General features: G+C 43.9%; 1 pseudogene; it reads left to right on the top strand.

Moving 5' to 3' along the window:
- LOC126335727 (dehydrogenase/reductase SDR family member 11-like) overlaps positions 1 to 20,730 on the top strand; it is a 33,735-nt pseudogene that overhangs the window by 421 nt on the left and 12,584 nt on the right.

Raw genomic sequence — 20,730 nt, forward strand, 5'->3', positions numbered from 1 at the left:
CATTGGATGTGACTTACGTGAAATGTCGCTTTGGACTGTTTATTTTCATGACATTCGTCCAACAGATGTGAATACGTTCCCACTGCATTCTTATCGTTGCACACGTAAATTTTTCTCGCTGAACACTTTAGATTTGCCACTGAAAAGATTTACACCACGCACCACATGTTTTCATACATCCAAAATGCTTACAAACATATGAGTATCAATGATGCTATGATATATCGTAACATTTGAAGATGTCATATGTTTGTAAGGAGATCATATATTCAGTTATGCAACTGAATTTGTGAGTTTTTGAGTGGATACTGTTGCATTAATTATGAAGTTGTTCGTTTTTCTTGTACTGTGTAGGTGAAACAGTACATTATTTAATTACATTTAGCATCATAAGAGTTATAGTAACATATAAATTTGCTACTTGATCTGTAGATAGGCATAGAAATATTATTTGCTTTGGAGGGTGGAAAATAATTTTTGGAAATTTTTCAGGAAAAGGGTGTTACCTAACTCGGTCTGCTGCTTAAGTATGTAGTCTGGTGTGCTGTTTTTTTGTGTGTGTGTATTGTTATTTCTTCTAATATATTCATAGTGGCTCCTTTTTCTGCTAGATGTAAAATTTTGAAGTTGTTCTCAATGTTTCTCACTGAATGGTTTTCTTCAGCAAAATGGGCTGCAAATGCAGATTTGTTCAAGTTTCCAAGCCTTAAAGCATCAATGTGTATTTTGTATCTAATTTCAAAACTTCTGCCTGTCTGTCCAATGTAGAATTTTGAGCATGTATCACATTTGACTTTGTATATTCCTGATTTACGATAGGGACTCTTGGAGGTATTTACATCATGGATTACATTTTGCAGTAATTTATTATTTGTGGAAAAGCTGATTGTGATATTTTTCTTTTTAAATAAGTTTGCTATTTGGTATGATAGTGGATCTATGTATGGCAGAGTAGCACATTTAGGTTTGGCTTCTGTAGCACTCTGATTTGGCTTGAAGTGATTGCTGTGAAGTGGATCTGGGTTTTTTGCATTTTGTTGTGGAGTTTTTCTATTGTTATGGATGTATATCCATTATTATGAGCAACTGTTTTAATTATATTGATTTCATTTTGTTGATCTGTGTCACTCATTGGTACTTTTTTAATTCGGTGTAGCATCACTCTGAAATACGCCATTTTTTGTTGGTGGGGGTGGCAAGATCAGTTGTCAATACTGACATTTGTGGTGGTAGGTTTTCTGTAAGTACTAAATTGATGTTTATTGTTATTATTCCAAATCTTGTGGTCAAGAAAGTTAATGCCCTTATTAGTTTCATTTTCAACTGTGAATTTAATATTTTTGTGCATTTTGCTTAGATCTGCTGCTAATGTATCTGTTTCATAGTTTGTACCATCAAAAAGCAAGTTTGTATCATCAACATATCTTCTGTAGTAGATTATTTTGTTTGAGATGTGCTGGTTGGCTGAGAAGAATTTTTCTTCTGTATGGTTGATGTAAATATCAGCCAATATCCCAGCTGAGCTACTTCCCATTGCCAAACCATCATGTTGTTGGTACAGTTCGTTGTTGAGGCTGAAGTAATTATGCTCTAAAATAAGTGTAAGTATTTCTGTGATTTCACAGATCTCTGCAATACTAATTTTCTTATATTTCAGCAGATTGTTTCTTATAATGTTAATAGTCTCTTTGACAGGGATGTTCGTGTATAGGTTGACAATGTCTAGTGATGGTAATTTAGCTGTTAGTGGGATGTGGATGTCTTTAATTACGCTTATGAGTTCATGTGTGTTATGTATGGTGTAGTTATTTTCAAATGTATAGTATTTGCTGTACCAACACCATCAACATTTGTCTTCAAATAACAGCCACAGTGTCTAACCATGTCATCATATGACAAACTTGCATATTCTGGCAGTCTTCTGAGCTACTGGCGCCTCTAGCGCATAGCCATACAGCGTCTTAAAGTGGGAGGCACAACTGAAGGAGCTCAGGCTGTTAGCATTCCTGCGTGAAGACGTCATAGCCTATTAGCAAACAGCTAGCCTCTACCACACTCCGTGATCGATATACACCACATTCTGCGAGCGGACGTGACCACTGCACAGCAACGCTACGAGTATATTAGCGTAAGTTTTAATTAGTAGCGCAAGTTTTAATAAAAACACTAGCAATAATCCGAAAGGGATGGAACTCGGTAGATGTGACGTACATGTACAGATAAACAAATGATTATAATTTCAGAAGAACTGGATGATTTATTCAAGAGAAAGAGCTCCGTAAATTGAGCAAGTCAATAACGCGTTGGTCCATTTCGGGCCCTTATGCAAGCGGTTATTCGGCTTGACATTGATTAATAAAGTTGTAGGATATCCTCCTAAGGGATATCGTGCTGAATTCTGCCCAATTGGTGCGTTCGGGTGTTAAGATCCCTGACCAAAATGCTCCAAACATTCTCAACTGGGGAGAGATCCGGTGACTTTGCTGTCCAAGGCAATGTTAGGGAAGCACTAAGACAAACATTAGAAAGTCTCACTATGAGCGATCGGCCATTACCTTCCTGAAATTTAAGACCAGGATGGCTTGCGATGAAGAGGAACAAAACGGGGCATAGAATATCGTCGGCATACCGCTGAGCTGCAAAGTTGCCGCGGATGACAACCAAAAGTGTCCAACAACGAAAAGAAATGGCCTGCCAGACGATAATTCCTGACTGTCAGGCCGGCTGTCGAGGGACATTCCGGCTGATACTCCACCGCTGTCCGGGGCATCTGTGGACACGTTGCATGGGGGCTTAATTAAATAAAATGCTAATAATTTTAATTTTTAGTCGCTGTTTGTCCGATGACTAGGTCTCGTAACCGGTTGGCCCTAAATAATATTAGTACGCAATCTGACTGCATAGAATAACAACAAAGAATGAAAGGAAATTTCCGTTAACACAATTAATTAATTAAGTCCCCAGCAACTATAAAAGCTACGAAACAACAAAGCACAAATGTAACTCTTCTGTGTATGGAAGTGTGATTCAACGTACACATCTGGCACGGTTCTTCCACTATAAGACAAGATATTTTAAACACTATTTACACTGAAGTAATTTAAAAAAAAAAACACGAGCCAGATGCTTTGTTGACTGAACCTGTGACCAAGAGGCATTGTTATTTACGACATTTAAAAATAAAAACAATCCTTTGCCTTCATATATATTGACGAAAAAATACACTCTGATCATTACAACATCCCCAATCGAACAACATACGGTGTCTTGCCCAACAGAACAACTGCATAAGACATGCTCACAACTAGTACTCTATCGACATCGTCTCAACAAGCACTCATCACGCCTACCTCAGAACTACAACTGCCCTCAGCAACTTCTCTGCTGCAACTGCCAGTGGAGGCGGCTGAATAATACTCTTTGGCGCAATCTCTGGCGCTGTGACTCAGTGTAGCCACCTTTCAACGTCTTCTGCCCGGAATCTCAGTGACTGGAGTAGAATTGTCTCAGTGATGAGTTCCACTTCGGATAGCTGTGGGGTGCCCAACATGTAGGAGTGATGGCGTGGGGTGCCATATTTCATAGCGGGACCCCTTTGGTTGTCATCCACGGGACCTCTACAGCACAGTGGTACGTCGACTATTTTCTTCGCCCCACATTGTTCCCCTTCATGGAAAGCCATCGTGGACTAACGCGTTACTGACTTGCCCAATTTGTGAAGCTCGTTCTCTTGAATAAATCACCTACTTTTTTTCAGAAATTGTGATCCTTTGTTAGTCTGTAAATGTAGAACACATCTACCGATTTTCGTCCCATTCGGATAATTCCTTCGTGGTATATCTTGTTTCTTTTCTTTTGTCTTTGAGTGTATTGTACTTCTGGTGTTGTTTATCTGAGTTTCCATCGCTCTGTGCCCTCACCACGACCCACTGCCGCATCCCAAGCTTTCACAGAGTGCCCTTCAACCAGGTCCAGTTCAATATGTTGGATTCGTGATTTCCTCTCACAGAGATCACAGTTCGTAGTGATAGATGGTAAATCATCGAGTAGAACAGGAGTCAAATATGGCGTTCCGCATGGTAGTGCCATAGACCCTCTGGTGCTCCTGATTTACGTAAATGATCTAGGTGACAATCTAAGCAGCCCATTTAGATTGTTTGCAGATGACGCTGTAATTTACCGCATAGTAAAATCATCAGACGATCATTTCCAATCACAAAATGATCTAGAGAGAATTTCTGTATGGTGCGAAAAGTAGCAATTGGCACTAAACAAAGAAAAGTGCGAGGTCATCCACATGCGTACTAAAAAAAGTCCGATAAATTTTGGGTATACGATAACTCGCACAAATCTAAGGGCTGTCAATTCGACTAAATACCTAGGAATTACAATTACGAGCAAATTCAATTGGAGAGACCACTTAGATAATATTGTGGGGAAGGCGAAACAAATACTTCGCTTTGTTGGCAGAACACTTAGAAGGTGCGACAAACCCACTAAAGAGACACTTGTTCGTCCTCTTCTTGAATACTGCTGCGCGGTGTAGGATCTTTACCAGGTAAGATTGACGGAGGACATCGAAAAAGTGCAAAGAAGGGCAGCTCGTTTCGTGTTATCGCGCAACAGGAGTCAGAGTGTCACTGTTTTGATACGCGAGTTGGGGTGCCACTCACTCTTCTTTGCGGCGAAATATATTTACGAAATTTCAATCACAAACATTCTATTCCAAATGCGAAAATACTTTGTAGACACCCACCTACGTATGGTGAAATGATCATCATAATAAACTAAGAGCAATCAGAACTCGAACAGAAAGATTTAGGTGTTCCTTTTCCCCGCGCGCCATTCGAGAGTGGAATGGTAGAGAAGCAGTGTGAAAATGTTTCGATGAACCCTGTGCCCGGCACTTAAGTGTGAATTGCAGAGTAACCAGAGTAACTAGACAGACGTAGATGTAGAAATATGCTGTCTCTACGGCACTGTTTGCTTCTCTAGTCAATCTGTTGGTTTGAATGATTTCTCTGAGGTATTTCAATCTTTGAACATTACTGATACTAAAAACAGAATGTCACTGCTAGTTCCTGATCTTGCTACCTTGCTCGTCCGCCATTCGACACATTGGTGAGATGTGCGACCGTCAGGTGGCTATAAGGTAAGGCCAAAGGGACTGCACAGATCTGCTTTCCTCATCAGCCAACCTGTATCCGTGTGGAGCCGGCCGACAACTCGTGGTAAGACAGTGACTCAAGGTGTGTGCAGATCCGTTTTGCTTATCAGTCAAGGTGTCTCCGGGTGGAGCTCGAGTTGTCACTGTGGAGGGGAATGATGGCGACGTTGCACTTTTCCCCGAGAGCCGTAGGCCGCGTCTACATAGAGTTGGGCCTGCCCGCTACGGCCAGTGGCATCAGGGCAGCCAACAGCAGCAGCCTTGGACATCGAGACGTACGCAGGCCGCGTCGCACTGGTGACTGGCGCCAGCTCCGGCATCGGCGCCGCCATCACACAGGCGCTGCTCAGACACGGCCTCACCGTCGTCGGCCTGGCCAGGAGGGTCGACAGGGTCAAGGTGGGCGTTTCCCGGAAAACACGCCTCCTGTAACCAAACCACTCAGTCCATTTCTTTCAGTACTCTCTCTCTTTCAACTACTAAGTGACACTCGTTGCTCTCCTTCTTACCTGGCCATTAAAATTGCTACACCAGGAAGAAATGCAGATGATGAACGGGTACTCATTGGATAAATATATTATACTAGAACTGACAGGTGATAACAATTACACGCAATTTGGGTGCACAGATCCTAAGAAATCAATAGCCAGAACAACCACCTCTGGCCATAATAACGGCCTTGATACGCCTGGGCACTGAGTCAAACAGAGCTTGGATGGCATGTGCAGGTACAGCTGCCCGTGCAGCTTCAACACGATACCACAGTTCATCAAGAGTAGTGACTGGCGTATTGTGACGAGCCAGTTGCTCGGCCACCATTGACCAGACGTTTTCAGTTGGCGAGAGATCTGGAGACTGTGCTGGCCAGGGCAGCAGTCGAACATTTTCTGTATGCAAAAAGGCCCGTACAGGACCTGCAGTATTCGTTCGTGCATTATCCAGCTGAAATGTAGGGTTTCGCAGGGATCGAACGAAGGGTAGAGCCACAGGTCGTAACACATCTGAAATGTAACGTCCACTGTTCAAAGTGCCGTCAATGCGAACAAGAGGTGACCGAGACGTGTAACCAATGACACCCCATTCCATCACGCCGGGTGATACTCCAGAATGGCGATGACTAATACACGGTTCCAATGTGCGTTCACCGCGATGTCGCCAAACACGGATGCGACCATCATGATGCTGTAAACAGAAACTGGATTCATTCGAAAAAATGACGTTTCGCCATTCGTGCAGCCAGGTTCGTCGTTGAGTATACCATCGCAGGCGCTCCTGTCTGTGATGCTGCGTCAAGGGTAACCGCAGCCATGGTCTCCGAGCTGATAGTCCATCCTGCTGCAAACGTCGTCCGCGTTTGTATTGGTTCAAATGGCTCTGAGCACCAAGGGACTTAACATCTCAGTTCATCAGTCCCCTAGAACTTAGAACTACTTAAACCTAACTAACCTAAGGACTTCACACACATCCATGCCCGAGGCAGGATCCGAACCTGCGACCGTAGCAGCAGCGCGGTTCCGGACTGAAAGGCCTAGAACCGCTCGGCCACAGCGGTCGACACTCTATCTCTTTCAACTACTAGTTGACACTCACTGATCTGTTTCTTACCTATTACCCGCAAAATCACCATTCCTCCCTTCTGCATACGCTAATTTTATGTGTTACACTCCTTCCATTTCTATGTTAGCTGTTCCAGAATACCACAGCCCCTACTCCACCAATTTCCTGTTATGTAAAAAGCTTTTACTTTCAAGATCAGCTTTCAAGACCAGCTCGAATGGCTAAAACTGACCAGTAACGCGCTAAAAATATTACTTACGATATACACCGCAAGCCACTTTATGCTGTATGGCGGAGATACGCTGTGAACAACTTTCACTTCGCTCCTTTCGTCTTTCGGTCACGAATGGTGCGAGAGAAGAGCAACGATTGTTGAGTCTCTGTGTGAGCTCCAATGTCTTTAATTTTAGCTTCATGATCTTTCCGCGAGCTACAAGCGGGAACAAGCACGTTTCCAGTTGATACATCTACGACCGTACGATCTCACAATTTCAGCAGTAAAACTCACCACGATGCGTAGCACCTCTCTTGTAGCGTATGCCATTGGAATACGCTGAGCAGATACGTGACGCTTTGCGCTTACTAAATGGACCAGGGACTAAATGTCCTGCGCCTCTTGGATCTTCACCTTTTCCTCTACCAATCCTATCTTGTACGGATCCAACACTGACGAACCATATTCAAGTACTGGTCGAACGAGTGTTTTGTAAGTGACCTTTGAAGACGGAGTACACCTTCTGAGGATCCTTCCAATGAATCTCAGTCTAGCATCTGCCTTGCCTGAGCTTAGTTTCATGTGGATGTTCCACGTAAAATCAATCGTCATCTATACTCCCACATAATTAACGGATATGAATGCTTCCAGTGATTGTTGTGCAATGGTGTAAGAATACACTCTAAGGGGTAAAAAACGACGCACCACGAAGGATATTGGTAGATGAGATGTACGAGGGTTGAATGACAAGTAATGCTTCCACCTTCGTTAATTGGGTTTGGATGGGTCTCTCTCTAAGCATTTAATCAAAATGGTTCAAATGGCTCTGAGCACTATGGGACTTAACATCTGAGGTCATCAGTCCCCTAGAACTTAGAACTACTTAAACCTATCTAACCTAAGGACATCACAAACATCCATGCCCGAGGCATGATTCGAGTCTGCGACCGTAGCGGTCGCGCGGTTCCAGACTGTAGCGCCTAGAACCGCTTGGTCACTGTGGCCGGCGCATTTAAGCATTTATCACGATTGGGGGGGGGGGGGGGGGTAGAGGCTGCTGGTTAATCGGATGTGGCATGTTACTGTCAAGGGGTGGCCGGATGCCCTACCTGTCGCCACTGGGTTTCGATGGGAATCACCAGCCAATCTGATACATTTCTTCCACGGAAGAAGTCGACACTTTGTTTCCGCAACCACAGTCTCGCTGTTCTCTCACCGTCTTCATCAGAAGCATAATGATGCGTCATAATCGAATGGAGAAAAGCGTCACCTTCATTCTGATAACGCGAGAGGACTTCCTGGCAAATTTCAAGTCTGTTCACTTTCATTTCAGGAGTCAGCATCCGGGGTACGCATCGTGCATAGATCTGCCGATAGCCAAAGCAATAATGTGACCCACACGCTTTTGTGAAATGCCAATTGTGCTGGCAGTTTCTCTCTGAGTGATACGACGATCGTCCTGAATCAATCTGTCAACACTTTGCTTGTGAAACTCGGTGGTTGCTGTCAAAGGACGTCCAACTCTTTGTTTGTCACGCAGGTCAGATGCTCCCGCCTCAAAATCTTTAAACTTACTCTCCCAACGACGCATAGCACTCACATCAACACAATTACCATAAACTGCTTCATTCTCTGGTGAATGTCCTTTGGGAGTGACACCTTTTGCTGTCACGTATTCAATGACTGCACGCTGCTTAAATCGCACTGACCGACCGTCTGCACAGGGTTCCATATTTACACTGTAACAACACAACCGTTGAATGCTAAGGCTTCTCGCCAACTGGAGCTGTAGAGAAGAAGCTACGGAACAAGTCACTAGCTGCCGCATACCAATGCTACCAATTATTGAAGACTTACGAAGGTGGAGGTATTACTTTCCAGTCAACCCTCGTACATGCAGAGACAAACAAATGATTACAGTTTCAGGAAAATTTGATTATTTATTCAACAGAAAGTGCTTCACAAACTGAGCAAGTCAACAATGCCTGAGACCACCTCTGGCCCTCATGTAAGCAATTATTCTGCTTGACACTGGTTGATAGAGTTGCTCGAAGTCCTGTCGGACATCATGCCAAATTCTGTCTATTCCGTCCAATTGGCGCGTTATGTGGTCAAAATACCGAGCTGGTTGGTAGTCCCTGCCCGTAGTGCTCCAAATGTTTTCAAATAGGGAGTGATCCGACGTCCCTTCTGGCGAAGGTAGTGTTTGCCAACCTGGAATACAAACAGTGCAAACGCTCACGAAGTGCAGGAGGACATTATTTTGCTGAAATGTAAGCCCAGTATAGCTTGTCACACCTTCAAGTGTGGGCTCTGGAAGAGGCTAGAGTTGTTCTTTCGGAAGACTTCAAAGCTCGTTAGCATTATGTGAGTGTCTTCAAAGAAGAATTGAACATTTCGATTAGGGGTGACTCGCTAAGATATGGAAGAAGCCCATACCATTACGCAGACAACAGGAACATTTGTGGCAGATAGAGCATGTTCATTAAAGACGAAAACATAAGGAAAGAGCGCAGATTCTTATTAACTACCATCTTCTTCGACGCTATCACACAGGGGGGAAAAATCAGCTGGCGAAGTGAAGTCTGCTCATACGTCCACACACCGTTAAACAATGGGTATGGTTGGGGCCATGGTTTAGCGGACAAGTTTTACACTTGTTTGGAAAAAACACGGGGGATGTTTGGGCTGCAAAGAAACTACCAGTAGTGTGTACACGGAACATCCATGGCGAGCGAGTACAATTGGAAAAAATGAACAAACAGCACAAGCAAAGCTCTCTACATTCAGTACTTGGTGACCTCATTGGTGAGAGAGGTTTATTACTTTGTGATTTCTGATCAGTACACAAAAACTACAGTCTGAATGAAGGATGTTTTGCAACAAGCGTACTACGTTAAATCTACTGCCAGCAAAGACAACCAGGTACCGTTAGCCTCTGGATGCACATTTCTTTAAGCAGTACAAAATTTATGCCACATCTGCTGTCGATTTTATACTGTTGAAAACTGTCAAACGGTGGGTCACGTTAAATGATCGATATTTCACCATCCACATCCACTCTGCTACCAGCAACCAACTTTCTGCACCGAGATATAGAGCTATGTTATTATAAGCGTTTCAGATATTCTGATTTCGAAGTTGATATTCCTGTTCCATTATTTGAGGTGTGATAACTGCGTCCTTTGGTGTTGTACCATTGCGGTGCGGATAAATCGAAATTGAAATAGTATTCCCAGACGTTGTCCTTGTCAAGTCTGAAAACTATTCCATTCACCTCTGTTTTAATTATTCGCTGAAATACCAAATTTTCAGTGCAGTGACGAGTACGGGAAGAATCTGCACAACATGGAAACTTCTATTTTGGGAAATATGACTCCATGAGTATAGTGTATGTTGACATTTTATATCATATCTAGCAAATGTTTAGTTTTTTGCCAAATAATACCTCCGTTGCGGCTTTCGTCAACCTCGTGGACATAAATGTTGGTAATACAATATAGTTTTTCAGCGCCTTCTGTTGCTATACCCAACTTTCAGACATGGACTGTTCACTAATACGGTGATTTCCGTGTAAATGACCTTCATGGGTGGTGAGACAGACACCGAATTTTAAAACGAGCCGTTCCATCTGAGATAGTGCTCTTGTTACATTTCCTTGCAAGTGAATTCGTTCCACCTATAAGTTCATTTACTTGTGCTCTAATTTTTAATTTCCTTCTGTGATGCTGCATTTAAATTATTACCTCTTTCGTTTCCCTTGAGTTTTCCTCATGCTCTCCTTTTATTAGGTAGTACTGTGCTGCAGTTGGATAGTTTCAGTAACTTCTATGTGAATATTCGATGCAAGAAAGGATATTCTGCAACAGAAACCTTTTCATGCACAGGAGTCTGCTCCAGATGTCCCTCTTGCCACCGTACTCTTTTGCTTGCTGGAGAGCAGGCTTGCTTCATTTGTTCTGTTGTGTTTCCCCAAACATTGTTCTACTTTTAACCCCTCGTCCCTACTTTCATTATTTTGGGTGCCATTTCGATCACTGTAGCGTTCCTTTTCCGCTATTGACGTTATATTTGTTGTTTAACATTTTTTCATTGCTTCTCCGTTACGAAACATAGACATATCTACGATGAGTAAACAACCTATTCGTTTCCTTCTACTCCAAATAGCTTCCCCTGATGAAGAAATGTAAACTTCTGTAAACAGAAACCATTACCGGATTGCTGGGTTTCTTTCGTTGCTCAGTATATTAGTGGCAGTTGTAATCTTCGTAAGTCAATGGAGACCTGAGTGGAAAAAGTGGCAATTTGCCTGAAAATGCTATGAGATGACGCAGCCGTCTAGATGCACTTTGAATAACTTTACTTATCTTCTGACCACATTTTTATTTTTGATCAACCTTACGCATTTCGACTTTCCGTCATTTTCAAAGGCATTGCTATGTCACTTATCTCGTGCTCGAGAATCTTGACGTGATGCAATGTACCTAATGTTTTTATGTGACTGACATAGCAATGCCTTTGAAAATGACGGAAAGTCAAAACTCGTAAGGTTGATGAAAAATAAAAAAGTGGTCAAGACAAAGTAAAGTTATTAAGAGTGGAAACTGTTTCATTTCACTTTTGAATCCGACCTTCACTCTGTGTATGTTTGCGAATTCTAATGCTTTGGAAAACTGAGTACAAAGAGAGTAGCTGAGCTGTTACCAAACTGCAGTTTCCTTGGACGTTTAACTTTGTGACAGAGAGGAAAGCCCGATTACATTTTGTGCTTGCTTCCTGTACTGTTTCACCAAGAACTGAGTTTTGTGAAAGTAACTAAATCTAAGATGGGAGTGTTTTCATTGTCTGGAGTAATGTTTCTTAATGAATTTTATTTTGTACGGTATCAATTACTACTATTACCCTTAAGAGCACGTAGTGGTGAAAACAGGATGCAGTTCGGGTGAGACATATCGTATGGCTCCAGAGCTTTTAAGTACCTTCACGATAAAGTGTTCACTTGAAGCATTGACTAAAATAATGCATACGGCATCTCATCATTGCAAGCTGGAGTGGCCGAGCGGTTCTAGGAGCTACAGGCTGGAACCGCGCGACTGCTACTGTCGCAGGTTTGAATCCTGCCTCGGGATGGATGTGTGTGATGTCCTTAGGTTAGTTAGGTTTAAGTAGTTCTAAGTTCTAGGGGACTGATGACCTCAGAAATTAAGTCCCATAATCCTCAGAGCCATTTGAGCCATTTCATCATTACTAGTTTCCTGTTGTGAACTGTGCGCTACTGTTCCTTTCGGCTCTGGCTCTTGAACCCTGTGAGTCAACAGCTTCATCCGTTGTTTTTTTATTATTTATTTATATATGTTTCAGGCATTAGCACTAAAGGATGCCCCTGGTAAACTGCACGCGATTCAGGGCGATGTCGCAGACGAGAGCAGCATCACGGCAGCGTTCAAGTGGATCAAAGAAAACCTGTCCGGGGTCGACATCTTAATCAACAACGCTGGCCTGGGCATTGACAGCGATCTGACGTGTAAGTATGCGATTGTCCTCCGAAAAGTATCTACGAAACCCTGCAGCTTCATGGCTGCAGTTGCTACTCTTTCCTAATGTAATATGGGTCCCTTACTTATCTGCAAGAAAATATCACACATTCAATTAATTTGATATTCTGCATCCGTATGAAACCGGAACATTTCTACCAATTACTTAGTCATGATCAGCTTTGAACGTGTTTAGAAGTAACACAGCAGCGAAGGTTTTTAAATCATTCTTTCTAGTCTTCTGCTTCTTGAATAAAAGCGTTAGGCTCCTAACGATATATAAACTCAAAGCCTCTTGCTTTCCATAATAAAAGTAACAGTTCTTGAATAGTTCACTCTATAAATGGTTCAAATGGCTCTGAGCAGTATGGGCTTAACTTCTGAGGTCATCAGTCCGCTAGAACTTAGAACTACTTAAACCTAACTAACCTACGGACATCACATACATCCATGCCCGAGGCAGGATTCAAACCTGCGACAGCAGCGGTCACGCGGTTCCAGACTGCAGCGCCTACAACCGCTCGGCCACTCCAGCCGGCAGTTCATTCTATATTTCAAATCAGTTGCCATCAACTAGCATTGTGTGTTCATTTCACCACAAACTGAAAAGAAAAACTTCAAACTATTTTTAGTTTACTTTCCTCACCAGAGTCGGTTCGAAATTACTAATGTTGGCACGATGAATTAGTTTTCATATATTTTTATGTTATTTTTCTGTCATCTAGAGTTCATCGCGTTTGTAGTGAAGTGTAATTTTTGTATCTAAAGACGGTGTTTCAGAATTGACATATAGGCGTATGTCATAACAAACGTAGTGATACAGTACAGTACAAGAACGTACGATTTCCAATCACGAAATGAACAGTAAGTGCAAATAATCTTACCCAGATAAAAAGCATCCATAGGGAAGATGTTATGGCGAAGGCAAACCACAGAATGCATTTTATTAGAGAACTGTTAGAGGATGCAGACAACCTTATATGTGGGGCAACCATAGCTATGGGTATTGTGTGTGTGAATTCCTAAGGGATCAACCTGTTCAGGTCATCTGTCCCTAGACTTACGCACTACTTAAACTAATTTAAGCTAACTTATGCTAAGAAAAATACACATACCCAAGCCCGATGGAGGACTCGAACCTCAGGCGGGAGGGGCCGCGCAATGCTTGACATAACATCCTAAACCAAGTGGCCACTCCGAGCGGCTATGACTTTTCATCTTGGGTATTAATAACCGCTTCAGCTGGATTTTGGTCCTTTAGGGTACCACTACCAGTTTCATAACGTTAAAGCCACATCTTCAGGTGACATATGATTAAAACATAAGAGCGGAAAAGCTCGGGATCTTTTTTCTCAACATTCCATGTCCGTCAGTACAAAACACCGCTAAGAGACGGTATGTTATGGATATTGGAATTTGGCAGTTTTTAACTCATGACATACCGTCTTTTAGCGGTGTTTTGCATTGACGGACCACTAATGTTAAGAAAGATCAGAGCTTTTCCGCTCTAATGTTTTAATCATATGTCACCTGGAGATGTGGCTCTAATGCCACAAAACCGGTAGTGGTACAGTAATAAAGAACCAAAATACAGCTGAAGCTGTTATTAATAGTCGGCCGAAGTGGCCGAGCGGTTCTAGGCGCTTCAGTCTGGAACTGCGCGACCGCTACGGTCCCAGGTTCGAATCCTGCCTCGGGCACGGATGTGTGTGATGTCCTTAGGTTAGTTAGGTTTAAGTAGTTCTAAGTTCTAGGGGACTGATGACCTCAGATGTTAAGCGTGTGTGTGTGTGTGTGTGTGTGTGTGAAATCTTATGAGACTTAACTGCTAAGGTCATCAGTCCCTAAGCTTGCACACTACTTAACCTAAATTATCCTAAGGCCAAACACACACACGCATGCCCGAGGGAGGACTCGAACCTCCGCCGGGACCAGCCGCACAATGTATGACTGCAGCGCTCCAGACCGCTCGTCTAATCCCGCGCGGCAGATGTTAAGTCCCATAGTGCTCAGAGCCATTTTTGTTTTTAATAACCAAGATGTTAGAAGATGTCCAGGTCTACCAAAGAGACTGCCTACATTACGCTTGTCTGTCCTCTGCCAGTGTATTGTTGCACGGTATGGGATCCTAACCAGACAGCATTTACGGAGGATAACGAAGAAGTCCACAGAAGGGTAGCTCGTTTTGCATTCTCTCGAAGTAGGGGTGAGAGCGCCACGGGTATGACGAGCGAGTTGGGGTGGCAGTAATTAAAACAAAGGCGTTTTTCTTTGCGGCGACGTCTTTTCACGAAATTTCAATTACCAACTTTCTCCTCTGAGTGTGAAAATATTTTATTAATGTCAACCCTCATAGGAAGAAACGATCAGCGTAATAAAAGTAATAGAAATCAGAGCTCGTATGGAAAGATCTAATTATTCATTTGTTTCACGCCCTGTTCGAGAGTGGAACGGTAAAGAAAGAGTCTGAAGCTGGTTCGATGAACCCTCTGCCAGGCACTCAAGAATTGTAGAGATGTTATGTAGATGTGTATGTAGAAATAAGAGTTTACGACAGTTGAAATTTTAATATTGGACCTGTTTTATTTAGGACTTATACAAAATAGGTACATGTTTCAGTATTCTACTGCCCTTCAGAGTAGTCACCAGTATTGTGTATAACCCGTTGCCAACGATATGGAAGTCGCAGGATGTGCTTGGCAGTGCCAATTGTGTTGACAATTCGTGTGGAGCAGTCATTTACCCGACGAATCACCGTAACAGTTGTGAAGCGGATGCCATGAAGTGCCTCCATCTTATGAGTCAAGTTGAAGCCACAAGGGTTTAAGTCCTGGTGTAATGGTGTGTGGTACAGCACTTTCCAGCCTCATCGATAGAACAAATCAGTCACAACTTGCGCCATATGCACCTGAGAATTGTCCTGCATAACGATAAGTGTGACCTACAGAAAGTGTCACCGCTTCTTTCTTTAATGTGTTCATTTTTGGAACACAGCCTGTGGCCAGCTTAAAGAAACAAGCTGTGACACTTTTTGCTGGACGCGCCCATCATTTTGAAGGACAATGCTCAAGTCCATATGGCGCAAGTTGTGAGTGGTTTGTTCGATCGATGAGGCTGGGAAGCGCTGTACCACTCATCACACTTCCCAGACGTAAGCCCGTGTGACTTCAACTCGATTCCTATGGGTAAGGTAGCACTTCATGGCATTCACTTCAGAACTTTTACAGAGATTCGTCGGGCAAAGAGGTCTCTACACGAACTATGAGCTCACAGGCGCTGCTAAGAGTAGTCCTACGACATCCACATCGTTGGCAACGGGTTATACACAATGCTGGCGACTGCTCTGAAGGACAGTAAAACTCTGAAACATGTATCTATTTTGTATAAGTTGTAAATAAATAATTGCCGCTATTAAAATTTTAAATTACGTTGATATATACTTCGTATTGTAAACGCTGTAATTTCAAGGTGATGCCTATCCTACAGGAAGAAACGTATACAAGCCCTACACGAAAGAAACGATTTTGCTTACATTACCAAGGAACCATTTGTAGCGACCGAAAAATAATATTCAGCTTACGGCTACACAACACAACTCTGTTAAGTCCTGACACACATTCGTTTCCTCCGATGCTCTAATCATGACTGCATGACTTTTTTATTGAGCTAGCAAGAGAGGTGGTGTATTGTTAAGACATCGTACTTGAATTCGGGAGAGCAACGGTTCAAGTTTACACTCGGCCATCCAGATTTAAGTTTTCTGTAGTTCCCGAAACGGAATGATTCCTTGGAAAGGGCACCACCGATTTCCCTACTCGTCTTCTCCAACCCACGCTTGTGGTCCGTCTGTAATGATCTCATCGTCGACGGAGCGTTAAATCCAAGTGTTCCTTTCCTTTTGTGTTAAGCTGCATTGAAGACCCGGCGATTTCGTCTGCGACTGGAGCACTACAACTGTAATTCAAAAAGTGTCATGATGATCTCTCCATTCCGGAATACTCCCTCATTCGGATCTCCGAGAGGGGACTCCGAAAAGGGAGGTGACATGAGAAAAAGCGTCCGCTGAAACTGCGTTCATTAATCTTGGTGCCATTTATTACAACGTAACAGAACAATTCAAGGTCAAGAAAGGGTCGCTCACCGACACGCGATGAACATTAGTTTATCATTTATAGGGAAGCTTTGCTCTTTATCACGCATTAGTTCTCCAGATTATACAGCCATCAAAAGCACTATGGAAATGAATCAGGACACAAAAACAAATATAAATTCTTAAATGAACATCACAATGGACAGGGCACCAAATATAATTTTAAAAAATACAAATTACATGTGCAGCAACAACCTGCTACCAGAAATTCTAAATACTAAATGTAAGAATATGTTCTGAGTAAAAATTATTACTTGTTTTTGTTGCTGCACTCACATTCGTAAGAGGTACGAGTATATTAAAATTGCAATCATGCGGATGTTCTCCTGGAAAGCTCTTGTTTCTATTTGAACAGCTGGTAAGACAGAAGACTGGAAGCGCATCCTGGACGTGAACGTGTTGGGTCTGAGCATCTGCACCAGGGAGGCCGTGCAGGACATGTTGAGCAGGGGCGTCGACAACGGTTCGTCATTCACATCAGCAGGTATGGAGAAACAGTTCTCTTACCTATTTTCCTAGTGTCTGACAGCCCACCGGTTGTTGTACTTGAGAGTAACATGACGTTATTTGTACTTCACTGGCGGGTAGCCTTGTCTGTGGTATCCAGTACTTTAGCTTGCTCAACTATTTCAGAACACTACATACTTAACAGTCTGACTGTAATAATTATCCCATACGTATTCCCACTAAAGTGGTCATTTCCATCTGTAACTTACTGAATGCAAAATAAACATACTCTGCGTAAGTTTGATATTCAGCTTACCCTGAGAGTTTCATGAAATAGGGAATGACGAGATACTGTACTGTGCGAGGTGCCGGGGCTAGCAGTCTATTCAACACTAAATTCTTCTAGAATCTACATATGTAAATGATGCTCTAAGCCCCCCCCCCTATTCTAACTCCGACTTTTGCTGTTGCACATGGATTAAAAAGAAACGCGAACTGGCTGTAATCGACCCTGCAAGTGGAGTAGAAAAGAGTTTGGCACCTGCAATAATTTAATTCGATAAATAAGTTCAATAAAGGAAGGTTTCATTAACGTAGTGAGAAATGATAGGGTTGCTCTACCGATTAACAGAATGAAAGTTCTGTCCAAAATAACAATATGATTTATTAAGACTAAACACAAAATAATAAACAAAAATACACGAAACATTTACAATACATCAAATTGGCTCAAATTGGATACTCAAATAAATGCTGTGAAGGTGAAGTTGTCCCTAAATTAGATTGTGACATTTATGGCGAAGTGGTATGTGGAGCCAATTCCTTGCAACTCAGATCTTAAGAGAGACACACAGCCAACCCAACATTAATTGCTGCTACATTAGTGATAACTCAGACAATGAACACCCAAGACAGAATAAAGTTAGAAAAAGACGAACAGGCGCGCTCTGCTGAGCTCTGATTATCACCTAGGAACATCCCTAATCTGCCGGTGCTGCGGACATACATTACCAAGCTGTCTTCTTAATTGCAAGAACACGATCTGGCGTACCGGAGGCTATGGATGGTTGCTTCGACGTCCCGTCGTGGTGATGATAATGTCGCGAGTATAGCCCGAAACAAAGTGTCCTGGTCTGGTTGTTCCAGACTAAAGACTTCCTAGAAATACAAATGCGCCTCTGAGGGAGACGAAGAACGCTCGCCACACAGTCACTGACGGTACAGTGATTGATTTTAACAAACGAAGTCACACAGTAACAAGGTACAGTCAACATTAGCCAAAACTGCCCAAGACAGACAACATAGGCCGCTTGTGCGCAGAACGCGCAATTGCCAACTGTACTCGGAAAGTTACATTGCAGTTGAAACTTCAGCAACTTCGTCAAACAGTTACAATCAAATAAAAGCATATTAGACAGCCAACGGAAGGCAGGCTGTCCAGAGCAGCGAGAGCTCAGTCTTGTAACCTACTCCGACCGAAAGGCGAGAGTCGAATACCACAAGAGCACCCGTACAAATTGAACACAGAAGATTCCCGCCCCCACGACAGTGGCCGTGGTCAAACGTTCCAATCAGCAACTCGAAAACCGGCGGAAAATTCCACTCTATTGCTGAAGGACTGTAATTCCACCAATGGAGATTCTTGGCGCCAATTTCTGCGCCAATTTTCCTACGTCACAGAGTTATGTTCTGAGCAAGCCAATCACAGTTACGATTTGGCAGAAAACTAGGGACTTTGCCCGCCAAGACTGCCTGGTACACAAGTCATTCCCACGCCTCGCTAGTAGCCCGCCAGAAAGTGTTTTCGCTAAGTTTCTGCGAAGTAACGGAATCTCTAGTCCAGGCGCTCCTTCAGGCCCCTGCGGGCGTGTCTCCGCCGCTCTACTGACAATGTCTGTGTCTGGAAAGCATTCACTCGACTCCCTCACACCCGTCGGCTTAACTCTTTCAAGATCAGCAGAGCCCACCTCTCACCGGACCACCCGGATGACGAGAGAGGCTGCTTGGGAAGTCCGCATGTGAAGGAATAGCAACTTTTCACCGCATGCAATTAGAGAGGAAAATAGAATTACTCAGAGTAAGATAGAAATACACTCCTGGAAATGGAAAAAAGAACACATTGACACCGGTGTGTCAGACCCACCATACTTGCTCCGGACACTGCGAGAGGGCTGTACAAGCAATGATCACACGCACGGCACAGCAGACACACCAGGAACCGCGGTGTTGGCCGTCGAATGGCGCTAGCTGCGCAGCATTTGTGCACCGCCGCCGTCAGTGTCAGCCAGTTTTCCGTGGCATACGAAGCTCCATCGCAGTCTTTAACACTGGTAGCATGCCGCGACAGCGTGGACGTGAACCGTATGTGCAGTTGACGGACATTGAGCGAGAGCGTATAGTGGGCATGCGGGAGGCCGGGTGGACGTACCGCCGAATTGCTCAACACGTGGGGCGTTATGAGGTCTCCACAGTACATCGATGTTGTCGCCAGTGGTCGGCGGAAGGTGCACGTACCCGTCGACCTGGTACCGGACCGCAGCGACGCACGGATGCACGCCAAGACCGTAGGATCCTACGCAGTGCCGTAGGGGACCACACCGCCACTTCCCAGCAAATTAGGGACACTGTTGCTCCTGGGGTATCGGCGAGGACCATTCGCAACCGTCTCCATGAAGCTGGGCTACGGTCCAGCACACCGTTAGGCCGTCTTCCGCTCACGCCCCAACATCATGCAGCCCGCCTCCAGTGGCGTCGCGACAGGCGTGAATGGAGGGACGAATGGAGACGTGTCGTCTTCAGCGATGAGAGTCACTTCTGCCTTGGTGCCAATGATGGTCGTATGCGTGTTTGGCGCCGTGCAGGTGAGCGCCACAATCAGGACTGCATACGACCGAGGCACACAGGGCCAACACCCGGCATCATGGTGTGGAGAGCGATCTCCTACACTGGCCGTACACCTCTGGTGATCGTCGAGGGGACACTGAATAGTGCACGGTACATCCAAACCGTCATCGAACCCGTCGTTCTACCATTCCTAGATTGGCTCTAGAAGGTGTAAGTCAACTACCCTGGCCAGCAAAATCTCCGGATCTGTCCCCCATTGAGCATATTTGGGACTGGATGAAGCGTCGTCTCACGCGGTCTGCACGTCCAGCACGAACGCTGGTCCAACTGAGGCGCCAGGTGGAAATGGCATGGCAAGCCGTTCCACAGGACTACATCCAGCATCTCTACGATCGTCTCCATGGGCGAATAGCGGCCTGCATTGCTGCGAAAGGTGGATATACACTGTACTAGTGCCGACATTGTGCATGCTCTGTTGCCTGTGTCTATGTGCCTGTGGTTCTGTTAGTGTGATCATGTGATGTATCTGACTCCAAGAATGTGTCAATAAAGTTTCCCCTTCCTGGGACAATGAATTCACGGTGTTCTTATTTCAATTTCCGGGAGTGTATGAGAGGGGGCTTCTGCCACCTCTCAACTCTATTGTCTCTATCACTATTCTGTATAATCGCTGTAGCATTAAATTACAACAGTCATCATTGCTACTCTTTCATTCGTTGTGTTTGCAGATAAAATTATTGGGTGTAAGACCCATCTGTTATGCAAGATACTGTTTTTTATATGATCCAAATGTGTTTCAGCAACTTTGTGCCATCGT

Source organism: Schistocerca gregaria, chromosome 2, assembly GCF_023897955.1.
Source record: "Schistocerca gregaria isolate iqSchGreg1 chromosome 2, iqSchGreg1.2, whole genome shotgun sequence".
In the NCBI taxonomy this organism is placed as follows: domain Eukaryota; kingdom Metazoa; phylum Arthropoda; class Insecta; order Orthoptera; family Acrididae; genus Schistocerca; species Schistocerca gregaria.